The sequence below is a fragment of the Callorhinchus milii genome, unplaced genomic scaffold (genome assembly GCF_018977255.1).
Source record: "Callorhinchus milii isolate IMCB2004 unplaced genomic scaffold, IMCB_Cmil_1.0 Scaffold12, whole genome shotgun sequence".
Taxonomy (NCBI): Eukaryota; Metazoa; Chordata; class Chondrichthyes; order Chimaeriformes; family Callorhinchidae; genus Callorhinchus; species Callorhinchus milii.
In genome coordinates this window covers 6512968-6519830 of record NW_024704753.1, presented here as the reverse complement: position 1 = coordinate 6519830, position 6863 = coordinate 6512968, and the positions used below count along the sequence as shown (strand labels likewise).

Below are 6863 nucleotides of genomic sequence, written 5' to 3'. Positions count from 1 at the left end.
TACAAAATGTCTGTTAATTTGCAGAGGGCACCGTTGACATAAGGGAAATAGTGTATGAGGTTCACCATTGAGCCTGGATTCTTTCATATGGAATTCTTCATTTTCGATTGTTTTGATCCCATGTGATCAAAAATGTTCTGGTATTTCAGAGGCAACCTGGCAGCTTTGGACTGGCTGCTAACTGCCACAATTTGAGACTGCATGTGTAGGTCTGTGTGTGTGTGTGTGTGTGTGTGAGAGAGAGAGAGAGAGAGAGAGGTCAGCCTTCTGTAAATAATTTTAAATAGTGCGTGGAGAAAAAATGTTTTTTCCTGTTTGCAATGCAATTTTACTTGTAAACTAATAGCACACAGATGAATTGCATGGTTGAACTCAGATTCCCTAGAATCGAACAGGATTCAATAGATAATCCATTGCCCGCACTGAGCTCTCCCTTACCATATGACTTTCTTTTTAAAAAAGAAAGCCTCCATAAAAGAGTTACAAAGAATTACCATTAACTTTAATATCCTTTTATAGTTTATTAGTTCCATTAACTGCTATTAATTCAGTATACACTGATTTTCTTAGAAAATAAGCCTTGGCAAAGATACAAAGTACATCATTAAAATAGAGATACCGCTTCCATGCCAGAAATTTGCTTCTTCTGGAAACCTCAAACACTTTCTCTGGAAGAGGTTTTAAAAAATGCGATCTGTTTACGCAGCATTTTTGATCACAAAAAAAAATACAAAAGATTGTGGAAAGGGATTTGCAAAGATTAATTCAATTTCAACATGCAATAATGTAAATGTTTTTAAGCTTCTGTGACAGAAATAGCTCAGCATTACCTTCCCATTTCACAACGATTTCTCAACAATACGACTGAAACAGATTGATGAAGCACGGATGGTAAAGACCACAAGGCCCACTGTAATTCACAAAAATAGTGCCATTATGTTGTTCACTGTAATCCTTGCATTTTTGATCCTTGCTTTAGATACCATACGGTTGACTGTATTACAGTATAACAGCTTTCACATAGGGAGCACATACCAAATTTGCATCATATCATCAAACCAAGGTGCACAATAAGAAATATTGTGTAAAATTTGCATTGTTCCCTATCCCGTTCCGTGTGTTAATTAACACAAGAAATGGAATAAGAAACACTATAACATTGTTCGACTCCAGAAGAACCCCAGATACACAAGTATTAGGGTGAAAACATTAAGATATGGCCACACTTATTTTATTTTATCAGTTATATTAATTCAAGATGTCAGCCTGGCTCAATTGGTAGCATTCTATAGTCCTGTAGCTCAGTGGTTAGAGCACTCGACTTGCAAGCGAGACACCTGTGTTCAATTCCAGGCAGGGCGAAACCTTGGGCAAGTTTCCTTACTTCACACGCCTAATAATAATCCCTCCAAAACAATAATAAATTGGTCATTTTCAATCTACGACTGTATGTGGGACATTACTGTGCGCAATTGGCTGCCGCATTTCGCCCACAAATATACGGCCAATGCACTTTACAGTCTATTCTGTGAAGCGCTTTGAGACATTGAGAAGACGTGAAAAGCGCTATATCAAATGCAAGGATTATTATATTATTATTCTCACCTAGAGGTTATGGGTTAAAGCTCAATGTCTAGGCTGACATTCCAAAGCAGTGCTGGGGGAGCATTGCATTTGTTGGAGATGTCGTCCTTCCGATGAGACGTTAAACTAATGTTCCTTCTGCTTGTTCAGGTGAACATCAAAGATCCTTTGGCGCTATTTGAATAAAGAAGGCATTTTCTCCTGATTTCCTGGCCAACAATCCTCCAAATAAAATTGACCATTCTGTTCATGGCCACATAATCATTGAATAATAATGTGCTATTTCAAATGCAAGGATTATTATTACTTTTGTAACAACAACAACTGTAGCATGGACGGCATCTCAGAGCGCTTGTGTCATGTGTTCTACATTGTGAGAAATCCAATAGTGTTTAACTCATTCCTTTTCCTATTGTTATTGCTAAGTGGAGAATAGTTATATGGCAGGTCCACAATGATGTCTACCAGGTGCCTGGTGTGATGAGGTAATCTGAGTGACGAGTGTTGAGGATTTACTATGAGTGTTGGGGATTTACTATGAAATTAAATTGTAATAGTTCAATCAATTACGTTCTTGAAGGACACAGCTCACTCAACTCCCAGCAATGTTCCTTTACTACAAACAGTATTTTGGTTATGATTTCTCACACTGTTTCACCCACAAGTACTTGAATATTATTTTTGCCACCAGGAAGAAAGACCAATGGAGGGAAATAAAAACTAAAGGGAAAACCCTAACCTAAGCCTTTCAGACACCGTACACTAGCTGTCAGATTGAGTGCTGTTGAATGTTAGACCCTAGAATAATGAATAAAGACTGAAAGAAATGAGCTGGCTAATGCCACATTAGATGTTAGTTCAGTTAAACATAATGCAGACTTTGTTTAGTAGCTGTCAACACATTCATATGGATCTCTCCCCTCCCACCTTCAATGTGCAACCTATGCTATAGCAGCACCAGTTAGCCATTTCATATTTGGGATTTCATGCATCTTAGTACTGTCATAAGTTTCCCATTGATTCCCTCATAAATTCTAACCTGATTTTGTTCATTTCGTTACAGCTCCAGGTGATCAGCACATGCTTAGAATTCAGCTGAATACTACAAAATGGGTGTTCAAACTGAAAATATCTCAAGTGAAACTAATGGTCATATAAACAAGAACCAATTGAATTTAACATCAATACAATTTGGTTCTCAATAGGGTCCCCAAACTACTTTAGAGATATTTATTTTGCAATCTATGAGCAGGTCAGCAGGGTCAACCCATCATTATATAATGTGGCTGCAATTCAGCAGCTTTTTTTAAGTTGTAAATTGATAGGACTGTAATGTGATTGGCATAATGAGCTCCTAAAGCCCGCAAAGCTGCGAGACATTTCCTCTTTCAGGACTGAGATTGGTATGAAATGAAAATGAATGTCATAAAGTTCATAATGCTATTTACCTGTGACATATTAGTCCATTTCTGTAGCTCAGTGATTAGAGCCCTTGGCTCGCAAGCGAGAGACCTGAGTTCGATTCCCGGAGGGCAAAACGTTGGGTAAGTTTCCTTACTCCACACGCCTCAGTTTACTTAACAGTAAGTGGGAAATCAGTTGTTAGTCGATTGGCAGATCACTTTTCCGCGTAATAATCCCTTCAAAAAATAAATAATAAATGGGTCATTTCAATCCACAATCCTGTTTGTGGGACACTGCTGTACGCAATTGGCTGCCATGTTTGTCCACAAAATATACAGTCAATCCATTTTACAGTATATTCTGTGAAGCGCTTTGGGAGGTTTCAAAGACATCCCAATGCGCTTCACATCTCGTGATAAGGCGCTATATCAAATGCAAGGATTATTGTTATTTCTTATTACTTCTAAGAACTATTTTGTGTTCAGATTCTTGACTGTGTTTGGGAATAGCAATTCAGCTTCAAAATGTAACATGGGTTTTAAATCATTAGATTAGTCTGGTTAGGGCCCATTCTGCCTAAACCATTCCAGAGTTAAACTTCTCTTTATGGTGTGTAAAAGGTCTCCGCTTGGCAATATATCACTTATGAGCGACTCTTTACTAATGCTCATATCTTTGCCAAGCATTCAGCAAAGTTCAGAATCTTAAAAAGGTTAGACTTTCATCCATATGATAAACAGCATGAAAACCATGGAAAGACTGGGATGGGTGGGGGAGTGAAATACTCACCTGCATGTTGTGAAGGGAAGTTATTAACTCTTGACGATATGTAACCGTTCAGTCAATTTCCAATTTAGAAAATTAGAGTACATTAGAGTTTTCTGAGGGGCAAGTGCTGACAGATAGGTATCAAGTTTGTACAGAGCACCTGGTTAATAATATGTTATGGTCACAGCTAAAAGAGATAGAACAGCCCCACCTGTGAAGTGTAATTAAGCCACTCCAGAGGTTTGTGGTGGCTATTGCAATGATCAATACACTCTTGGAGGATAAACTATTCCTGCAATAATAGGAGTCCCTTCCTCCTATACTTAGCACCAGGTGCTGCTGTCCAATGCCAACCTAACTCCTGTGATCATCCTTGTGATATTGATCTGAAACACACAGCCTTGAGAGAAGATGTCTCAGAGGGGACATTTTTAATAATAATAATAATAATCCTTGCATTTGGTTAGCACTTTTCATGTCTTCTAGACGTCTCAAAGCGCTTCATGGAATAGACTGTAAAGTGAATTGACTGTATATTTGTGGGTGAAATGTGGCAGCCAATTGCACACAGCAGCGTCCCACAAAAAGTCATGGTTTGAACTGACCAATTTATTATTTTTTTTATTTTCTTGAGGGATTATTATCAGGCGTGTGGAGTAAGGAAACTTGCCCAAGGTTTCACCCTGCTGGGAATCGAACCCAGGTCTCTTGTTTACAAAGCGAGTGCTCTAACCACTGAGCTACAGGACTCCTATAATAATATAATATTGAATTGTACACCTTTGTATACAATTCTAAATGGGATTTAAAAAGTAAACACGGAACTTTAAGATGCAAGAGGAGAACAAGAGGACAATTTCAGGACAGACATCAGTTTTGCTTTAATTAACGAATAGAACAGGTTTCCAGAAAGGGTGGCTGAAGCCATTTAAAAACCCTGAGCTCATTTAAAAAACAGCGTGATGCTGTGATGGGAAGACAGAATGGTGACTGGGTGGGTATTCTGGAAGGACGAGATTCAATGTGGATTTGAGAAGACCTTACAAAGAGTTCGCCAGTATCAATCATCAGTATTTTCATGGGTACTTAAGGTCATGAAGACAGACGAGGCGGATGCCACAAGCAGGTCTGCTATAGGGAATTAAAGACCTCATCAAACAAAACACCCTCGACTCTTAGTTACTGGGGAATGTTTTTTAACGGTTTATGAAATCTCCGAACAGTACAAACTGAGTATGTGCCAATTTTAAGAGGCCACATCAAAGCTCTTTCAAAGTGTCATTTCAACCTTGTAATCTATTGTGTAAGAAGGCACTAAAGCATCTGAAGGTTTAGTGTAAAATCTACCACATCTACTCTGAAGTTACAACGTGTGCTTCACATTGCTTTCTAGGAATGCTGCACGTACTTGCAGAGGCCTGTATGACTCCCATCATACCTCTTGCACTGTGATTTTAAGCACATTGATACAGTACTTTTAACTTACCAGTCCTGAAATTGCATCCCGATCCTCATTCTCTGGAGTTAGTGTAGTTAGTGTAGACTGTTTGTGGGACGCTGCTGTGCACAATTGGCTGCCACGTTTTGCCCACAAAAAATACTGTCAATTCACTTCACAGTATATTCTGTGAAGAGCTTTGAGATGTCACAAAGATGTCATAAGACACTTTTTCAAATGCAAGGATTATTATTAGTATATTCTAGGAGCCTAGCTGCTGTCTTGAATAAGGTTCCAAGCTACTCCAATGGCAACTCCTTACATGCCCCCTTCATGTAAGATGGGATATTATCATAAGCATTGGTTAATACTGGGACGATCAGACAGGTAGTAGCCTAAACAAGGCTTTTTTATGGTTTATATTAATTCACTGGGCAGCACGGTTACAGGACTTGGAAGATGAACATCTTTCTGTCCATATACAAACAGGCATTAAGAAATGACCTGTGTAGGAGTTTTTATCTATGGTGGACTAGGAGCGTCTGGTTGCCTCATCACTGGAATGATTTAACAGATGTCTAGTGAGCCTTATCTCTACAACTAGTGTGAAAAATAACAGTTCAAATAACTAATCCTGAGGTGAGTGGGGCTTGAGGACTGCAGGTTTAGCTACAGCAATCTTGAAGGTTTGGCTGCAACATCTGGGCCTGGAAACCAAATATTGTGCTCATTCCCCAAGCCTGGCCTGGCCTCCAAGATATTGAAACCCATCATAGAATGAAAGAGAATGTATTCACACTGGACCAGTTGCTGACTACCAGAAAAATGCTGGCAATAGAGGTCTAAGGCACAATCCTTAATTACACTGTTTGATATTATCCTGGCAGATAGCTTCAATAAAATTGATCATTTACTTTATGTCTGTTTGTAGGACATTGCTGTGGCCAAATTTGCTGCCTCATTACAATATAAAAATTACATTTGTAAAGTGCCTTTCACATTGGTAGGACGTCAGGGATTTGAACCTGAGCAGGGGGAGGGGGCTGGGGTAAGGGAGGGTGGAGGGCAAGGAGGGTAGGAGGGTAGCTGAAGGCATGGTCTAAGAGGAGGATCTTGAGACATGCCTTGAAGGAGGCAAGGAAGGGAGCGAGGTGAAGGGAATGTGGGATGGAGTTCCAAAGGGTGGAGGCAGAGAGGCTGAAGGAGATGGATTCCAGCCCAAAGATTCCCATGTATTGACTGCTTGATCTCAACCTGTGTCGTTAGGCGGAAACATAAAACTGAGCCTGTAGGATTCTCCTTGGGAAGTGAACTGGTGTGTGTGTATTGGATGCTGCGGGAACCTTTTATTCTTGGTTAAGAAAACAATTTGTGTCAGTTGTTTCCCAGTTACTCTGCTGGACAATGGGCTCCGAGACCGAAACCACCACCACCAACAACACATTACATTTGTATAACCAGGGACATGAATCTCCCCGGTATGTCATTGCTTTCAGAGCAGTTAGGAGCAGGATGCTGTGAACTGATCACCTGTCTGGCCTCTGAGGAAGGGAAAACGGGAAAAAGCTGCAGAAACCGAATTCAGAAAAGAATTAAATAATCCACCTTTTCTTTTGTAAAAGTAAAGCCATTTCTGTCCAAACAACTTTAGTGTAAATAAAACAAACCT

The 6863-nt window shown here is 39.6% G+C and overlaps 1 non-coding gene across 1 annotated transcript; it reads right to left on the bottom strand.

Moving 5' to 3' along the window:
• Nucleotides 1-4434: 4434 nt before the first annotated feature.
• On the bottom strand, nt 4435-4506 carry trnat-ugu. Its single transcript has one exon. It is a non-coding gene; the product is annotated as a tRNA-Thr (tRNA).
• Nucleotides 4507-6863: the final 2357 nt, after the last annotated feature.